The sequence below is a fragment of the Pongo abelii genome, chromosome 1, assembly GCF_028885655.2.
Source record: "Pongo abelii isolate AG06213 chromosome 1, NHGRI_mPonAbe1-v2.0_pri, whole genome shotgun sequence".
NCBI lineage: Eukaryota > Metazoa > Chordata > Mammalia > Primates > Hominidae > Pongo > Pongo abelii.
In genome coordinates this window covers 62,990,181-63,011,233 of record NC_071985.2, presented here as the reverse complement: position 1 = coordinate 63,011,233, position 21,053 = coordinate 62,990,181, and the positions used below count along the sequence as shown (strand labels likewise).

At 36.2% G+C, this 21,053-nt stretch overlaps 1 protein-coding gene across 2 annotated transcripts in view; it reads left to right on the top strand.

Moving 5' to 3' along the window:
• The first annotated feature begins 6,762 nt into the window (after positions 1-6,762).
• PLA2G4A (phospholipase A2 group IVA) overlaps positions 6,763-21,053 on the top strand; it is a 166,666-nt gene continuing 152,375 nt past the window's right edge. Inside the window, exon 1 of one of the 2 annotated variants that reach the window (XM_009239984.3) lies at positions 6,763-6,860. The gene's annotated coding sequence lies outside the window, so the exon portion shown is untranslated. 2 annotated transcript variants of the gene reach the window in all.

Genomic DNA, 21,053 nt, shown 5'->3' with positions numbered 1-21,053 from the left:
TGAGTAGGCAATGGGAAATGGCTATAGAAAGAGATAAGTAAATTGAAGTCAAAGGCTTGGTTTGTCCTCCTCTGATGTTTAATTTTGGATAAATCACCTACCTTCTTAGAGCCAATGGTTTCCTATTTTTTTATAGTGGAATGGTAACACTGTAGGCTGTGGCCATGCTGCCAGGACCTGACCTATAACCCTAGCTTATCCCAGAGGTCACATACAGTTCCAGTATATGTCACTCATATACTAGGAGGACTTCCCTAAGCACTCACATCTGACTCTTTGAGGACGTAGAAGCAGAGGACACATTACAAAATTCTAAAGGTTTTCCTATCACAGGCTTTTAAACATCACTGTGAATAAATGATCAAATAAACAAATCATTTATTGGGTGAATGGGTAATATTTATTAAGCAAATATCATATCCAAAGAGAATACTGTGTGAGAGTTGGTGGAACATTCCAAAATAAATGATTGTACATAACCTAAACCTTGCTACCCATGTTTAATACAAATATCAGAATGGCTATTAAGGAAAATGGAACTATTTAGAGAGCCAAGGGAAAGGGAGTTTGTCATTTTAGACTGATTTAGAGGAAAAGAATCATAACCTCTTTTTAATATCTTAGTGATAAATCACAATATTATCTGACATTACAGTGCTTTCCTTAACTGTAGCAAGTTATAAGCAAAAATGAATAGGCAACTCTTTAGGATATTCATCTTTTATTTTAAATTCAGTTCTTCGACTATCTTAATGTTTTCTGGGATGTAAGAATATCTCAATAGGTGTATTAGGGTTTTCTAGGGAATCATAACCGATAGAATATATATATTCATAACCAATAGAATATATATATACACATACACATACACATACACACACATTCTATCATAACCAATAGAATATATATGTACATATACACACACATATACATACACACACACACATATAAGAGGAGATTTATTATGGGAATCAAGTAGCAAAGAGCTTTTGAAGCTGCTCAGTCATTGGTTTTATAAATATAAGTATAGGAATAGTTTTATTATCTTAGCCCTAGACAACCAAATGTTCTATAAAAATTCTCTACTGACATCTATCAGAGCTCAGCTACAAGGGAGGCACTGGAAATTCACTTAGCAGTAATTCTTCCTACTCAGGATTACCTCAAAGCAAAGGACACAGGCTCTGCCTTTCTCACTGTCGTCAGTACATTTAAATTCCAAGAGCACAAGTATTTTTAAAACCCTGCAAAGTGCCTGCCAGTCAGTTTCTGAGGTGAGTAATTGAGCTCATGCCCATTCCTACAGAATTACTAAAACTAGACATGCATTTGCTTTACCAAATTTAGAGGACTCTTAGAGAGCAGAAAATGATGTGTAAAATTATTGCCACAAGTAGGTAAAATGAATTAGGACAACTCAGTTTTATCAAAAGGTCCTGAACATGGTTGTCTGTAGCCAAAATTTTCTAATGTGTGTTAAGTCACATTTACTGTTGACGGTATGACTATTTGTAATTTGTGATAAAATCTGAGAGTATTCTGATTTAATTTTTACTTCTACTTCATCTGCAAAAGGAAAAGAGGTATTTTTAAACTGTAGTAATATAAATCAATACGTAGTACAGAGAAGTGGATGGTATGGGTAGGATAGTGAAATGACCTGAATTGTAGGAATGTCTATCTGTTAGTGAAGCCTAAGATGATTTTAAGACTGAAAAGGAGATGCAGGAGTAAAGATCTTATGGAGTGTATGTAAGTAATAGTAAAGCAAGAGTACAAGTTAATATTTTGATAGTAAAATGGACAGGAAAATGCAGATATAAAAATGTGAAGATAGAAACCAGAAGATAAATCAAGGAGTTGGGTGGGTTGAAGGAAGAAAAGGGGCAAGACTGTGACCATTGCTGATGTGGAAGAGAATAGTAGAAGGTTCCTAGCCTGGGCGCTTAGGATAATGGAGGCTTTAATTACCTATTAGTAACTCCACTACCACTGTTCCCTAACAGTCAGAGATTTGGTTGACTTGGGACAAGGCTGAAAAGATGGCCAAACAAAACTTGCTATGAGACAGTGTGATATACTAGAAAAATTGTGGGCTTTGGAGTTGGAGAGACTTGACTAAAATCCCAGCCTCACTACAAATTTTATATGCTTACTGAATGTCGAGATTCTAAATAAAGATAATAATGTCTCATTTCATGAATATAATGGTTAGTGATACAACAAATGTAGTACTAACACAAGTACCTGGTCCATTATAGGCTCTATATAAAGAGTAACAGTCAATATTAGTAGTACTTTATTTGTCATAGTTTTCCTAATGTATTAAAAAAGGAGGGAAAAGTTTAGTTAAGCAGTAATAATTTGTTTAATGAATTCAATTCAAAGTAAGAGAAAAGTATTGCTTCCGTTGTTTAGGTCAAAAGATCTTTGCAAATGTAGGTGTAACTACTAGTAGATATTTAGCTATAAAATATAGGTCTTATTGTTCACAGATACACTCTCCTGAGAACTGTAGTTTCATCGTATCATCTGATTTTTAAATTCATGGTAAATACATTTTAATTAGGGTCCATTTCACCCTTACTTCTTGTTAGTTTTATATTGTCAGTAATTTATCAGTGTGAGTGTGGATTGGAGGGTATTAAAAAAATAAAATGTCTATTCTTTAGTAATGATGGAGATGGCAGTGGCAGGTAGAGTGCTATTTAGGGTGTCAGGTTTAAGATATCTTTGACCCTGATGTCATGGAAAACATATTCAACAAACATCCATTGAGCTCCTAATGTGTTATAAACTTCAGGTGAAAAGATGGTTTCTTAAAATGAAAAAGACTTGCTTCGTGCCCTGATGGAATATAAAATTTTTTTTTCTTGTATAGCCAAGTATAATACATGGTCAGTGCTCTAATGAGCATTCTCATACAAGTAGAATAATGAATTCTGCTGGACAGGGAAAAAAGAGTAGGGAAATTTTCTAGACAAGATAGTACTTGAGCTAAGCCTTGCAGGTTGAGTAGGATTATTCTAGTGGAATTTAGGGAAACGATGTGCAAGGAGAATAGTCTCTGTGTTAGTTTGAATGAAAGGTAGAGGTCAATTAGTGGGATGCCAGAAAACTTGACAAGGTGAGAAAATCATTTTCTGTGACTTGCTATTTTACTAACCTGATTGATTTTGTTAATACCTAAAAAGAGAAATGATTCATGTTAATTATATTCACAGATACAAATAAGTAGCAAAAATATCAACTTATTATTTTATTGTAAATACATTTGGACCAGAAGACTCAAGCATAGCCTGTGGAATAGAAGGATACATTATCATAAGTAAATTAGTTGATTGGTAGCCATTTTCTGATTTTACCTGCAATCTGGATTAGATTCCCTATTCAACTCTCTCTTAGTACCCTATGCTGGCTAATCATCTTCATTTTCTATCCAGATTTAACTCTCATATACTATCTCATTACCCTTGCTCAAGTTTATTGGAAACAAAGCAGTTTCATATAGTTAGAGCACAAGATAGGTGAATTGGAAATAGTAAAAAAGATAACAGAAAACAGCTCTGCACAAAGAAAGAAAAATCATTCAAAAGAAGACATTTATGCAGCCAACAGACACATGAAAAAATGCACATCATCACTGGTCATCAGAGAAATGCAAATCAAAACCACAATGAGATACCATCTCACACCGGTTAGAATGGCGATCATTAAAAAGTCAGGAAACAACAGATGCTGGAGAGGATGTGGAGAAATAGGAACGTTTTTACAGTGTTGGTGGGAATGTAAACTAGTTCAACTATTGTGGAAGACAGTGTGGCGATTCCTCAAGGACCTAGAACTAGAAATACCACTTGACCCAGCCATCCCATTACTGGGTATATACCCAAAGGATTATAAATTGTGCTACTATAAAGGCACATGCACACATATGTTTATTGTGGCACTATTCACAATACCAAAAACTTGGAACCAACCCAAATGTCCATCAATGATAGACTGGATTAAGAAAATGTGGCACATATACACCATGGAATACTATGCAGCCATAAAAAAGGATGAGTTCATGTCCTTTGCAGGGACATGGATGAACCTGGAAACCATCATTCTGAACAAACTATCACAAGTACAGAAAACCAAACACCACATGTTCTCACTCACAGGTGGGAATTAAACAATGAGAACACATGGACACAGGAAGGGGAACATCACACACGGGGGCCTGTCGTGGGATGAGGGGCAGGGGGAGGGATAGCATTAGGAGAAATACCTAATGTAAATGACGAGTTAATGGGTGCAGGAAACCAACATGGCACATGTATACCTATGTAACAAACCTGCACGTTGTGCACATGTACCCTAGAACTTAAAGTAAAATTAAAAAAAAGAAAGAAAGAAAAATCAATCATACAAACATCAGGGTTCCCCCTCCCAACCCCCCTGGGGTTTTTGAGCCATGGCTTTTGACAAGTAGGTGTTCTTTGTTAGTTAATTTGGCCAGTTTTGGGGTTGTTCCTTTTGATTACTTATCCAGTTCTTAGTTTATTATTCTCTTTCTAAAATTTTAAAGATGTGGAAAATTACTAGCAAACTGCATGAAACTTATTAGCTGGAAATAGTGCAAATGGTAGAACTGGATTCAGAGAAGCTGCTATGATATTGCTCAGTTTCAGATGGATCCCAGATGACTAATCTTTGTTGATGGACAAATCAAGTGAAGAGGGGTCTTCAGACCGAATTGATCCTACAGACTGAAGCATGCTATGGAAGTCAGGGCCTATCTTACCTAAGGTGGAAGCAGAGGTTTTTGAAGCCAGCAAGTCAATGCTGAAAATATTTTTGGAGGAAATTGGACAAAGTGAAGATGGCAAATCTGAACTTGTACTGTCCACCTAGGGGTCTGTGTGAACAACGAGATCACAAGTAGTGAGCCAAAATAGATGAGATAAGGAGGCCATAGAACCACAAAATCGGTAAATGGGATTTGGTCTGCACTGATTCCAGAGAGGAGAAGACATACCTGCAGCAGCCTTTATTCATTATAAAGGTGGAGATAAATCAGCCTCGTTTAGTAAGGCGGGAAAGAGACAAACTTCTGCCCGTGTATTTTAACCCTAACCATGACATATAATGACATTTTCTTTAAAAGCGTTTAAATATTTTTTTATCTTTAATGCATGACACACTATTGGATATCATCTGGAAATATTGAGAGCTATAATTTTTGTTATCAAAAAAGCACTAGAGCACTTTTTTTGTGCTCTATAAGCACTGTGAAGCTGCTTTTCCAGGGAGTCTTTTTTATCAGAGTCTTAGAATGAACATGCCCTGCAGTATAGATTCTTTCTTTCACCAGTTGTGTCTGGGGGAAAGAGATGAAAACTACCAGTGTGCTCTCTGCTCCTCTATTTAACGTACACCTCCTTTCTAGAAATTCAGGGATTTCTTTGGAAAGAGAATTTTTTTTTTTTTTTTTTTTTTTTTTTTTTTTTGAGACGGAGTCTCACTCTGTCGCCCAGGCTGGAGTGCAGTGGCGCAATCTTGGCTCACTGCAAGCTCCGCCTCCCGGGTTCACGCCATTCTCCTGCCTCAGCCTCCCAAGTGGCTGGGACTACAGGCGCCCGCCACCACACCCGGCTAATTTTTTGTATTTTTGGTAGAGACGGAGTTTCACCCTGTTAGCCAGGATGGTCTCGATCTCCTGACCTCGTGATCTGCCCGCCTTGGCCTCCCAAAGTGCTGGGAATACAGGCGTGAGCCACTGTGCCCGGCCCGAAAAATTTTTATTGTAAATCTATCCTTCCTAAAAAAGACATTACTGGCTTTTTTTTTTTTCAAGGAGAGATTTATAATATGTCAGGTTGAATTTAGGGGAAAAAAATAAAAACAAATAAGAGTTGAATGTTGGGCTACAGAAAGCAGATATTCCAGAAGATTTAATGAAATTATATTCTTTGAAAATGTTGTAAGAGAGTTAGGAGAGTGAGTTCAGTATTTAATTAAAGGCAAAAAGAAGATCCTGTGTTTGAAAAACAAGATATACTAAATGAACATGTCAATCTTTAAAGACATGAATTGATTCTCATGGAATTTGGGTACATTTAAACAGTGCACCTTCTTCATTACAGTGCTATAAGGTGTTTGGATTTACATTGCAAATCTGGAATTCAACCTGATTTCATTTTCTTCCCTAAATCTCAACATATATATTACATTATTTGGTATGCCTTTAATCTTAAATTTACAAAGAAATTATTATCAACACAGGTGTTCTGAGTGTGGAGTGGAAATATTTGAACAGATTTGATTTTTAAAGTGGTCTGTTACTCATTTTAAAAAAATGTACATTTTTATATTTTGGGTTTGTTATAAACTTTGCCTTTTTAAATAATGCAAAAATGCTCTAGGTTATTCACTGTCTTCTCAATTTTGTTCTCCTTTGGAAAAAAAGGAGGAAGTAGTTACTACTTAAGGACAAGTAGCAATTTCAGACGCGCGCACACACACACACACACACACACACACATATCACACACGCAGAAATCCACAACAGCACTCATGGAATTTAGGACTGGTTAATTTACATATTATTTAAACATATTTTCTGACTTCAAACTCTTGGTTCTAATAACTAAGCATTTACATTTACAATATTAGCTTCTATGAGAAGAGAGCGTTCTCCCTCTTCCCCTTTAATTCCACCTTAAAACATCTGCAAAAGCGCAAGGAGACCAGCCCACATTTTAGCCCCTCCTACCCAGGATAAGACTTTCTCTAAATCCGGAGCTGAAAAAGGATCCTGACTGAAAGCTAGAGGCATTGAGGAGCCTGAAGATTCTCAGGTAACCCTGGGAACTGTAAGCAATATATTTATTCTTCCTCTGCTCCACTTCTCTCTCCCGCCCTCCTTAGCTTTTACTTGGTAGTTTACTTGGAAGGAAGAAAGGACAGAGGGGAAACCTCGCTGCTTTAAAAAGTCAGCATGTCCTCTGCGTTTTGAAATGAAACACAGATTAGGGACCTCAATTTTCTTCTAACCCACGAAGATTTGCCTTCCTGGATCTAAATGCACTGTGGAGTCAAAGATTAAGGTGTTTCTTTGGGTTGGAGTCCCAGAAAGTTAGCATTCAAAACGGCGGTGAGGTGGCGCTTATTAGCGTTCCACGTGATAACACCCAATGGTTACTGATCCCCAAACTTGAGCAGCAGCATGCTGTGCTGTTTGACAGCCCTAGCGATCTTTAGCGACTTTGTTGACTCATTTAACTTTTAATTTCTAAAAAATTGGTCATTTTGGTTACTTATGGGACGCTTTCCTGGCTAGTCAATATTTTGCAGAATTATGCGAAAGAAAGGATTATTGAAAAATTAACTGAAAACGGACTGGTGTTCTGATGATCCACCCTTCCCCTAAGTTACTTGGCTTGCCAGGAGAAAAAAAAAAAGCTCAAAACTAGATACTTGAAAAGATTTGATCAAATTACATAAATTTTGAGTGTGGATATTTTAGTAATTTTGTTTCCAAAAAAAAAAAACAGGAAAAAAAAGGTATTTGACTTTGAAGTATCAGTGGATGAATGTATCTGTCTCCTACAATTTATAATCATTTTAGTCTTAAAAATAAATTCACCTCCAAAACCAGAACAAGAAATACTCCTCATATGGGTCGGTGATGTCAGCATTTATTTAGCTAAGGCAGATGGAGAGTATTAGAGGCATACTGTTTGAATGGATGTCAATGCTAAAGTTATATTTGCCAATATAATTTGGGTTCAAAGAAGATTTGTATTTTTGTTTCTCTTTGTTTAAATTTGGAATTGTGGCTCAAGGGATATTTGTAGAGGATTGTAGTGAAACAAGCTCTGTTAAGAATTTTAAAGTTGCATTCTACAGGTTCCTACACCTTGCCAATCAAGTTAGAGGTTGGGATAAGAAACAGGTATTTACTTCTTTCATTAGCTCCGGAAGAGTTAAATTTTAAATTAAGCAATAATTGTGAAATGCATAGAGAAGTGTTTAATGTGCATTTGCTCAAAGGAGTTTTACAAACTTCCCTTAGGGGAAGCATATTTTTTGAGATAAGACATTGCATCTTTTTAACGTATTTTTAAAAAGTAAGTTATTCTGGCTGGGTGCAGTGGCTCATGCCTGTAATACCAGCACTTTGGGAGGCCGAGGCGGGTGGATCACTTGAGGGCAGGAGTTCGAGAACGGCCTGGCCAACGTGGTGAAACCCCATCTCTACTAAAAATAGAAAAACTAGCTGGACATGGTGGCAGGTGCCTGTAATCCCAGCTACTTGGGAGGCTGAGGCATGAGAATCGCTTGAACCCGGGAGGTGGAGGTTGCAGTGAGCCAAGATTGCACCATTGCACTCCTGCTTAGGTGAAAACAGTGAAGCTCTGTCTCAAAAAAAAAAAAAAAAAAAAAAAAAAAAGGTAAGCTATTCTGAAGTGTTTTGCATTTACATATAATTAGGAAAAGAAAAATTATTAAATAGATTTTTAGCAACTGAAAATGTTCATTCCATAGAGGTTATTTGGCTTATGTTTTTAACCCATTATCTTTTCTAGTGCTGGTACTTAGAAAGCAGTCATAAAATCGAATCATCTACATATTAAAATTACGTTCCAGGAATAAAAAAGAGGAAGACAGAATTAGTTGTGTTTCCCTTTCCTCTCGTTTGGTTTTATTTACCATCAGTTTTTTCCTCCTTGCTCCAGATTGTATAGCTTTAGTTATTTTTAACTTTCTTTTTCTTTCTTTCTTTCTTTCTTTCTTTCTTTCCTTCTTCCTTCCTTCCTTCCTTCCTTCCTTTCTTTCTCTTTTTTCTTTCTTTCTTTCTTTCTTTCTCTCTCTTTCTCTTTCTTTCTTTCTCTCTTTCTCTTTCTTTCTTTCTTTTTCATTTTTTCTTTCTTTTCTTTTTCTTTCTTTTTTTTTTGTTCCATCAAAGACATTTTTATAATCTTGTGACCGGTATGGACCCCTCCCTAGAATAATGCACATTATGCCATTCCAACACACACAAATTTAAAAACACCTTTAAGAAGTTCCCAAATCCCCAAAGACAATTCATATTACATGAAAATGCAGTATTTCTTAGAACTTTGGAATTTTCTGATAATATAAAATGATTAATTAGAAAATCATTTTACTTATAAGTAAGGAACTAACAGTGGATATTGCAGCACCCACATAGTCATTTATTCATTGGTATTCTAGAACTCCAAGCAACTTGGTGTAATGGAAAAAACTGCTTGCCTGAAACCAAGTGACCTAGGTTCTAGACTCAACCCCAATAATAATTAACTGTACAATATTACGCTTGACATTTTTCTGTAACTCCGTTGTTTTTATTGCTGAATGCAGTAAGTGAAACATAGTAAGAAAATCAGATGCAAGTTATTTTTTATTGGATTGTGGGGTGTCTATATTTACTACTTTTATTCCAAAATTCCTAATGACATTTCCCAGAATGATTAGTTTTTATAATACTATTGTTTATTATAAAGATAAATCACACTCACTGTTCAAAATTTCATTAAATATAGAAAATTGCAAGGAAGAAAAAGAAAATATTACCTATTATTTCCCCCAAGTTACTTTTAAAATGTAATTCTATCATTGATTCAATCAACAAATATCTATTGAGTACCCAGTATGCATCAGCAAAGAGACAGACAAGAAGTTCATGTATATACATGTTTATACATCTAGATATGTTTCAATACGTACATGTAGTTTTACAAAATTGTGATCACACTGTTCATGCTGTTTTGTAACATGCTTCTCCCTCATTCATGAAATACATTATTAAAACATGATTTTTTAATAATCATGCATTATTTTGTATTCACATATTTAACAAATATTATTAAGTCCCTACTGTGTGTAATGCAAGTAATGGCAATCTATCCATGAGCAAAAGAGTATGGTTCTTACTTTATGAAATTTTTAGTCTGTATATAGGTTGTTTTGGCCAATTATATCTTGTTGGATATTTAGATAGTTTTCCACTATTATAAATAATTGTTGGATATTTAGATTGATAACAATTTTCCACTATTATAAATAATATTTCATCTAGGACCTTTTATATAGATGTTTGTATAAATTTTTGTTTATTTCCTTATAGTAGATTCTTAAAAGTTTATTTTCTAGGTTCTAACCAAGATTTTACTACTTACAAGTTGTGAGACGATAATCCAATTACTTTATCTCCTTAAAATGTTGTCTTCTCAACTGTAAAATAGAAATAATAATAGTTGGGTATTTTGAGGATTCTTTAAAATATATAGCAAAATCTCATGGAATGCTAGTGATTATTTTTGACATTTTGCTCTTGAGGAATATGGTATCCATTTATGAGAAATATAAGAGAGTAGAGTTTTCTATGTCAATACTGGGTGCCATCATCAAACAGAGCAAATGACAACAAATCCAACAACTTGGATAATTGATATATGAAAATGGTATCTTGTTTAAATTTACATTTCTTTCTTGAACAAAGTTGAGCAGCTTTCATAGTGGCCACTTATATGTCTACGTTTGTGAATTGCCTCTTTCAATGTGATTTTTAAAATTTTTCTGTTTCAATTTCAAATATGATAGATATTAATGGATATAACTTACATAATCATAGCCCTTTTGGGGTCCTCAGTAATTCTGAAGAATATTAAAAGTCTTAACAATATAGATGAAATTTTGAACTGGAAGTAGAACTTCTATCAACATTGTTTTTCTCATTTTTGGAGGGTTATTTTTAGTGTTTCCTGAAACCTTTCCCTTAAAAATGGGTGAGAATACGTAGAAAAATAAGAGCAAATTATTTTTTTATTCTCATAGACTAATAGTTTACAAACGATGGGAAAACTGGAGGGCTCAGAGATGATGGCCAAAACCCAGCCCCAGAGACATCCTGGCCTGAATAATGTAAAGAAGATATAATTAGGACTAAGAGGGGTATGATGACTGTTTAAGTTTTGTAAGGCTGGGTGCAGTGGCTTACACCTGTAATCCCAACACTTTGGCAGGCTTGAGCCCAAGAGTTTGAGACCAGCCTGGTCAACATAGCAAGATTAATTAAAATTTTATTAAAAATTTTGAAAAAATCAGCTGGATATGGTGGCATGCATCTGTAATCCAGCAATTTGGGAGGCTGAGGCAGGGGGATCATTTGAACACAGGAGTTTGAGGCTGCAGTGAGCTATGACCACACACTGCACTCATGCCTGGGTGATAGAGCAAGACTTTGTTTCTTATTAAAAAAAAAAAAAGTTTTGTGAGGAAAATAATATTCTTAGTTGTGAACAACCAATTTAGAGAAAATGAACTTCAGTTCTGGCCAACTCTGTCTTCTACCCCTTGACTATTAGGGCAATAAATAGTTGGGGGAACCTAAAGGTTGGTTCTGGAGTTCTTTCCAAAGAAGACAGTAAATAGAGCAGAGGTCATTCTGGTCCTCTGATACCATTACTTGCCTGTTAATAAAGGATGCATTATATATTTGCTACTCTTGCTATGTGATTCTAAGTTTTTTGATTCTTTTTGTGATTCTTAGTGCAAATCTTACAACATACCTTGAAAGTACAGTTTACCTTTCCTTATACAAAAAATGAAATAAGCATAAACAACTCAATGCTCACCATAAGCAGATTTGTAAAGCTACTCTACCGGTCTAATCACTTATTAAATGAATTCAAATGAGCTTAGAGAAACTCAGCAGACACCTGACGCTGAAAGTTATCAGCATCAGGGTTTAGCCATCACTCTCCATTGAAGATAATAGACCAAATTGGCTCTCATTTTTCTTCCCACTCCTTTTTGACATATGCAGTTATGAATCAACTGCTTCCTTTTCCCCAGTCTTCCTCTTCATTTGCTTGACTTCTGGAGTCTTCAGAAAAAAAATCGGTATTTTAGGTAACAGTGTGCTTTGAATTAGTAAACAAATGTCCATAATATGTATTCTTCTACAGTACAGAAAACTCATGTATTTATGATACTCAGCTTATACTTGCTTAGGTTTTTGTTTTGTTATTTAATTTACAAGCTGTTTTCTCATTATCTAGTTTGAAAAAAAAATCAGAGGCCCAGTATTTTTTTATTTTCACAGGCTTTGTGGTTGATAAAGAGATGGTTATAAACTTTATTTCCACAATAACTGTATAAGTTAGCAGTACAGGTATTACTATCCACATTTTTACAGATGTGAAAAAGAGCTGTTGAAATGTTTTTTTCTTTTTTTTAATGTCTGCCTTATGATTTCCATTTTGATGTATTTAAGTGTTTAAATATATTGGTTTATATTTTTAGTTTTAATGTGTATTATTTGAGGTTGTCACACTCTTTCTATTGGAGTTAACATCAGAAAAATTATTAGAGAAGGCCCAGGAAGTCCACTCTCCTGGTGCATGTTTCCATAATAACTCAATTGTTCTGCCCTTATAACTTGATTACTGATTGACATAATAGAGGAGGTTGTGCAATTTTGGAACTATATAGTATTTTGTACAGTAGTATGTATACTACTTTAAAAAAATAAAATATATTACATTTTATCTAAAAATACAAAATAAACACATTTCATGAGTTATGTAAAAAGTACCGATTTTACCAAATGTTTTGCTTTCAGGTTGGTAGTAGAGATTTTTCTTAGAATTTTCTAAGTATAACCTACAGAACCTATGGCTCTTTCTGGCTCTTATTAAACCTGGCAGTTGGCATAAAGCATTTGTATCAAAATGGTTACTCTGACCTTGGATTTATCATTTGGACAAAAAAAATATAATTTTACCTTTCCAAATAATTCAGTAGCTTATGATAAAGCAGATACTCCTTCTCAGGGGTAAAATCCAACATTAGTTATACACTTGACTTAGTATACGTACTATGATGTGGTAATAAATAATGCATACTGGGTCAGGTTTTACTGCTGGATGCAACTGTGCCACTAGAAACATTAGGTCAGCACATGGCTTCTGAATTTCAGTCAGTAAATTGACACACTTCTTATTTGCCCCGTACTTTTATGCCCACAGTTTTGACAAGATAAGCAAGTTAAATGCAGTACACAGGCAGTAAACAGGGATGTTCACCCCTTATGGAAAAAAGCATATTTGCAGAATTCTTGGATCTATAAGAAGAGACAGTGTCTGCCTAGGATAGTCTCGAGGCAGATAAATGGTGTTTTAAGTTTTGAAACAAAAAGGCAATTCATTTTGTGGACTTTTTAAAACAAGTATTTGATGCAATATTATGAAAGTATTGAAAAAAGTAATTTGGAGCAATTATGTAAGAATTTATTGAAAAGCAATCAGGGAAAAGTGTCTAAAGATGCACACAGTTATGGGACCATTCTGTATAGACTGCTGCATCTATAATTATGATTTCTTAATATCCATAAGCCACTGTTGTGTCTACCACAAACCTCAAACAGGTTATCAACTTCCTTTTCATTCAACTGCCGTGAAAAAGAGGTGGATGAATTTAAAATTTGCTGAGGTCATGAACTTAGATCTCAAAGAGGTAACACTAGGAAATTTCTGTAGTTCACTTTCAATAATCAATGGTAATACATGTTCAGATAATAACTTTAAAATACTGTTATATCCTTGATTCTTAGAAGACGATGCCACTAACCCATTTTAGGAAGATTTGTCACAGCAACAATTCTAATTTAAAAGAGGCTTCTTGGTAAATTAAAGATTTAATTGCAAATCTGTTTGATGCTTACTTATAATCTATCGCTTGGTACTTACTTTTTGAGCTGGTGACAACCAGAGATTTACATTTAATATATATAAAGCTTCACAATATTTACATGCATTTTTTCCCTCTCATCTTTATTACTGTCTGTAATGATGCCTTTGTTGTCAATGAAAAGCAATAAAAGAAAGAATCAAATTTGTGAGACTCATTCACGGTTTGCAGAAATTCTTACAATCTGTATAAATATGTTTTAGGTGGACAAACTTGATTTGGTTGATCAATATATTATGTATTAATAAGCATTAATAAGCTATTTATATGAATTAATACCACAGTATTAATATATAGCCTATGCATTAATATAATTAATAATCAATATGAATTAATTCAGGTAAATCATTAATTATTCAATACACCATATATTACATCTAATATACCTTAATTAATATTGATTAATTGTTATTATATATTAATATATACATAAGATATTAATCAACCAAGCCAATTTGTCAATCTAAGATGTAATTTAAACAGATAACAGAATCTTCAAGCACTTTTTATCATCACAGTGAAAAGAATGCTCTCATATAAATTTTAAGTTTCTGTGAAAAAATAATTTCTATATACCATTTTATTAATACATATAGTATACTTAGAAAAGTAGTAGGAGTAGGAAAATGCATTTTTTTAATACTTAGAAAAAGAACAGGTATTGTATGAAGCTATTTAGATAGTATCTACTCTTCTTTTTCACTTACCAATTTTGCCTCCTATGTCAAGAAATGCAGATGTTAATGTCAATCAGGAATTGCTGATCACTGAGTAGTATGCATTTATTCCTTTGCTAATTCAGTCAGTTTTAATTAATAACAGCTACACGCTAGGTACTGTGCTACATTTAGGGCATACCTGGGTGAATAAAGCAGGTATAGTTCATTCTGTCTTAGTAGAGACAGATAATAAGTATGCAAACAAACAGATAATAAATTATAAAAAGGAAGCAAATGGGCTTCAATGACAGAGAAAATCATGGGAAGGCGGAGAATGGGAAGGGCTCTCTGAGGCATAGAATTGAAGCACAGATGTGACGGATAAAAAGCCATCTACAGGAGGCGGTAAGTGGAGTGAGAATGGCATGGCTCACGCTAGAGTTCCAGGAAGAGAGTGGCATTTGTTAATGAGCCTGCAAAGATGCAACTAGGAAATTAGATGGAAAACCAGGGATTAGGGTGATGTTGTGGGAACAAAGGAGGGAAAGTGGTTCTAGAGGAAACAAAGAGGTTGAATAAGATGACGACGCAAAAGTGATCACTACATTTGGAAATTTGGAGATAATGAATGGTCTTGATTAGTGCAGGTTCAGTGGAGTGGTGGGGGTAGACAGAAGAAGGAAGTGTAAATGGGATGGGAGGAATGCGTGATGAGGATAGCTGGCTCCTGGATACAGGGTAAGCAAATAACCCTTCAGAGAAGTCTGTCAGTGAAACACAGCATCCAAATGGAGACATAGCAGGGAAAAGGAATATGGAGTCGACAGAGAGACTGTAACAAGTTTGCCAATTAGATTATCCAGTTGAAAGTAAAATCTGGGCCGGGAGCGGTGGCTCACGCCTGTAATCACAGCACTTTGGGAGGCCGAGGCGGGCGAATCACGAGGTCAGAAGATCGAGACCATCCTGGCTAACAAGGTGAAACCCCCGTCTCTACTAAAAATACAAAAAATTAGCCGGCATAGTGGCGGGCGCCTGTAGCCCCAGCTACTTGGGAGGCTGAGGCAGGAGAATGGCGTGAACCCAGGAGGCGGAGCTTGCGGTGAGCCGAGAATCCGCCACTGCACTTCAGCCTGGGCGACAGAGAGAGACTCCGTCTCAAAAAAAAAAAAAAAGAAAAAAAAGAAAGTAAAATTTGATGATTCAGGAGAGACGTGACCATCAGAATAAAGTCCTTGAGGAGAGGGATTTTGCATCCAGAGAGCCATGGTGGTGCCAAGTCTGTAACAGTAGGAGGAACATTGCCTCCTGTGTGGCAGGGAGAAGGGGAACCCAAGTGCACCTGCAGGGAAATATGCAGATTTGATGGTGGGAAGATGAGAAACTTCCCTCTGGTGCTTTCTGCTTTCTCAGTGAAGGAAGATGAGGTCGCCTCCTAAGAGTGGGAGTTGGGGTGGGGTGAGAAACTTGAGTGAGAGAAGGGAATAAAGTGACTTTTTCCGGAGGGAATACAAGTCCACCAAAGAAACTTAGAAAGATGCCTTGTAGTATAGAGAGCCTCTGTGGGTTTTGAGAATATGGACTTAAATTAAAACTAGCCTTCCAGGGTATGTTCTTTTTCTGCAACATGTTTAAATGCTAAGAGCAAAGAAGCTAGATGGTTCCTCTAGAGTGGGAGTTTTTAAAGACAGAAAGAAAAATTGTTTTTAAAGACAGAAAGAAAAATCCATAAAATGGATAACCAGTGCACTAAGCAAAACAAAATAAAAAGCAACCCAAACCAAAACCAAACCTAAACAAAAATTCATAAAAATGAATGAGTCTGTAGAACAGAGTTCCTTTATCTAAGGTAATTAGTGACTACTAGGAAGTAGTCCAAAATTGCCTGATTTCCAGCTCTAGTAGGTGGGAATTTAGCCTTTGTTCTTTCCAAACTCTTGGATTCATTACCTAGCCAGTTGCTAGGCCTGATTGTACACTTCAGTGAAGCCCAGTTACCTGTTCCACGAGCCATGATTCTGGAAACTTTTTTTCTTCATGTTCTAGTTGGTAGACTTGTTGCTGTTGTCCTTTGAAGTTCTGAATGATTAACTGTTTGCCTCCCTGCTTTTATTGGACTCCTAGCTAAGTACTTGTTTCTGAATTGTAGCATACTCCTTGGTCTTTGTGCTCCCTAAGATAAGGGTTTATAGACTTTGAATCATTAGAATTCCACAATGTAAAGATGTGTAAAACATTTTGTGATAATAATAGACCATCCAAAAAAAGGATCTTTCACAGCCCTGCTCTCAGGATGTATTTCTTCACTCTGACATAAATCTTTCATTTTGCATCTAAAAGTCACTTCCTTTTCTTTTCCAATTCTTAGAGTTTTAGAGAACAGCTGGTTACCATAATCAAAATATCTTTTCAACAACCAAAATAATGTTATTGAACTATTGACTCATATTTCCTCAAAGTTAAAAAAACCATTTTAAAATTTAAAAATCCATTAGCCATGTCTCATAAATCCTCTTCACATAAAAATGACTTAGTTTTACACAAATGAAGGCCAGGCTCCTCCATGGATGGAAGCAGCGAGTCTATGCGGGTCAAGTCAGGCAGCATGGTGAGAAGAGAGAGTGTTTTTTTGTGGTCAGATGGACTTCAGTTTGCTTCTGGCTGTGCCCTTCATCTACTTCTCTGCCTGATACTAAGTAGCTGCTTCTTTTTCCTCCTTTTCTCCCTACCTCCCGGAGACATGTCATGAAGTGGAAAGTCATTCTGCACTTTATTCCTGGTCCTGCCCATATTTGTCAGGCTATGGTTTAGCTGCAGTTGTCTAACATCCTCCTGTCCAATTTCTCATTGGCAAAATGAAGGGGAGAGTATAACATTCTTTTTGTTAATTTCATATTTTCCAAAGAACCCACTGAGGCATTATATCTCATCTGCAGAAGCTCAACTGAAACCTGCTTATTGATTTTACTAATGTATTTTTGGCACAGTTCTCCAGCTTGTTACTCAAAGGTAAAGGCAATATAAATTTCATTTTGAAGCAAATGATAGCACTTTCAGTTCATTTCAACCTGAGTTTATTGTATGTAACCCCTAAATATTCAGGATGTGCTACATGTTCATTATGGTGCTAGCAGAAGTAGGTAGTACAAAAAGAACTTAAGATTTTCTGTCATCATTTTACTTTTTATAGTGATGTAAGTTCCTCTCTCCTCAAAAATTTTACATGAAACTTTGGAACTATGTTGGAGTACCCCACAGAAGTAGAAGGGGAAAAATGTGCTGCAATGCTCCAATGCACACATAAATATTATTTAAAGGGTCTGCAGACTGCCATGGCTACATGTATTTCAACATAATTGGCTTTTTTCTTTTTTTGAGATGGAGTCTCATTCTGTTGCCCAGGCTGGAGCACAGTGGTACAATCTTGGCTCACTGCAACCTCTGCCTCCCAAGTTCAAACAATTCTCCTGCCTCTCCTGTAATCCCCTGAGTAAGTGGGATTACGGGTGCCCACCACCATGCCTGGGCAATAATTAGCTTTCTTTATAAACCAATATTTTATTTCATATATTTTAAAATGTTATACTCTATAAAGGGGTCCCTAGCCTTCACTAGATTGTCAAAGGGGTCCATGGCACAAAAAAAGATTAAGAGCCCCCAAGTCTACTCCCTTCAAGTGCATACACTCCATTTACAGAGTTCTTAATCCTGCAAAAGACTAGGTTTCTTGTTGTTTTCAAAAATGAATTGCCATCACAGTGTCTAAAATAACATTTCCAAAACTTCTTATGATCTGAGAAGAAAATGGTAACCCTGAATTCCTATTACATGTTACCCAGTTCAGGAACTGTAGAATGCTGGTCTCGTATTTAGTGGCCGAACTTTACAGTATCACCTGGAAGCAGGTGTACACCCTTCTGTGCTTCCGCAACTCCTGATGATATAGTTTATCATCAATTTATTCCTCTTAAAGATCATAGTAATTCCATACTCTAAACTGTCAGATCAATCTCACCAGCTGCCTGAAATCATCATTGCTTTCATTGAAAATCAAAGCAAGCCATGAATGCTGATAATTTTATCCAGTAATAAAATGGCTCTCATTAAACATTTAAGCCAGTTTGACGGTTTTCCTGGGTGTTTTCCCTGAACTGTTTACCTTAGAAAAAAGATATGGTTTTCCTTGCTGTGGAAAACTTGACTGACTCTGTCACTTAAAAAAGGCAGCAATAGCAGCAATTAAAGAGGGAGTGGAACCCTCAACAAAACACAAATACTACCTCGGGGAGCATATTTGCAAAATGTCCAGTCTAGAGAGAAAAACTGTAGAAGTAATGCTGTTGTCAAAACACACTTCTTTTCCTAGCATTTTGTGCCATATTGTTGCATGTATTTATAACCTGTTAACAATAAGTACATCACCATTGTCAGTTTCTTTCAAGTAGAAGTCAGAACATTATTCTTCTATATTTTCTGAAAATGCACATCATATATTTAACACCTATCAATGTGATATTATTTCATAATGGTCTGTGTGGGAAGAGGAATTTTTTAAACAATCTAATTTGAAAGTAAACAATTTATAATTCAAACCTAGAAAATTAAAGAAGATGAAAGTGATTCTTTTTCAGCTTTGTTGGACCAATCCCAAGGAGAAATTCAGTTATTTGTTTTCCTCACATCCATATCTTGGATCTATTCTGTCCTTCCAAACAGTAACTTGGTAACTTAAGATTTTAGCCAAACTAAAATTATATATATATTATTTTAATTTTGGCTATATTTCCTTTTTAGCCCCAGTGCATGTGGGGGGTGGGATGGGGCAGGGAGGATGCCAGTAGGGTATAAAGAAAGAGTACCTGGTTGAAAGTGAAGAGGTATGTTCAGTTTCAGCTGTTCCCCTTACTGGGTAACTTGCTGAGGTTTATTTATATCTTAAGGCCTCAGCTTACAAACTTGTACAATGAAGTACTTTCTAGGTGGTGATTATGAATATTTCCTCCTTCTCCAAAATTTCTTGACCTTAAAATATGGCCAGAATGGCCACTTGTTTTCACCAAGAGGTGAAAGAATGGAAAATAACAGCAAACCAGAGTGGTCAAGGAATGAAAACCAGAACACTGGCTTGGGAGTGAGGAGACATTCTTGCTTTGTTTGTAATGCACTATGTGAAACTGGGCTGGCCAGTTTCCTGATCCTTAAGATGGACAGGTTTATCTGGATTAGTACTTCCCAAATGTGAAGTGGTTAGACGTTATCCTTGTGCTTCGTTTATGTAGAATGTGTGTACGTATATGTTGGTGAGGGGTTGCAGGGAGTTTTTAAATAATCAGATGAGGGTAGCTGCTCCATCTTAAAGGAGCTATGCTCTCTCCTTTATAATCTTCACCATCCTAGTTGAGATGCATATCATATCTTTTTTTTTTTTTTTTTTTTTTTGAGATGGAGTCTTGCTCTGTTGCCCAAGCTGAAGGGCAGTGGTGCGATCTCGGCTCACTGCAACCTCCGCCTCCCAGGTTTAAGCAATTGTCCTGCCTCAGCCTCCTGAGTAGCTGGGATTACAGGCGCCCATCACCAAGCCCGGCTAGTTTTTTGTATTTTGGTAGAGACAGGGTTTCACAGTGTTGCCCAGGCTGGTCTCAAACTCCTGAGCTCAGACAACCCACCCACTTTGGCCTCCCAAAGTGCTAGGATTACAGGTGTGAGCCACTGCGCCCGGCAGCATGTCATGTCTTATATCACATCTGGACTTCCCTGGCCGATTTTCTCCCTCCCTCCTCCAGCACCACTTTTCTCCACTAACAATTGTATGCTGCTTTGTTTAACTGCTATGTTTATGTAATTAAAGCATGTTATGGGCTGAAATATGCCCCCTCCAAATGCATACATTGGACCCAAATCCCAGTACCTCAGAATGTAAAAGTATTTGGGGATAAGGCCTCATTAAATTGAAATGAGGCTGGTAGGGCATGTCCTAATCCAATTTGACTAGTGTCCTTAAAAGAAGAGGGAATTTGAACACACACAGAGACACCAGGGGCCTCTGTGCACAGGGGAAAGAGCATGTGAGGACACAGCGAAAAGCAGCTATCTGCAAGCCCAGGAGAGAGGTCTCAGGAGAAACCAAAGTTGCCAAACTTTGATCTTGGACTTCCAACCTCGAGAACTGTGAGAAAATAAATTCCCATTGTTTAAGCCACTCGGTCTTTGATACTTTGTTATGGCAACCCTCATAAACTAACACGAAGTGCCACTTTCATCATGCCACCTCCCTGCTAAGACTCGAATAACTCTATTGCTTATTGTATAATTTCTCAGAAACTCTGCATGTGCTTCAGAGTCTTTTGTAGAGTGAAAAAATGACATAGAAAGAGGATTCTAGGGCCAGCTCAGCCCATGTTAACCCAGATGACCTGGAAAGTTTCTTATTCTTCTTGAGACAGTTATTCTTTTGTAGAGACTGGTTGTGGGAGTCTACCTTAGTTTGCGTTGTCAGTTAAACAAATTACTTACCTTTCCAAATCTGTTTTTTTAATCTCAAAATTAGTGATAATAATCCCTATCTTGTTATACAAATTAAATGAGGTGGTATATATAAATCACTTAAAGTACCTAGTACTTGGGAAATGT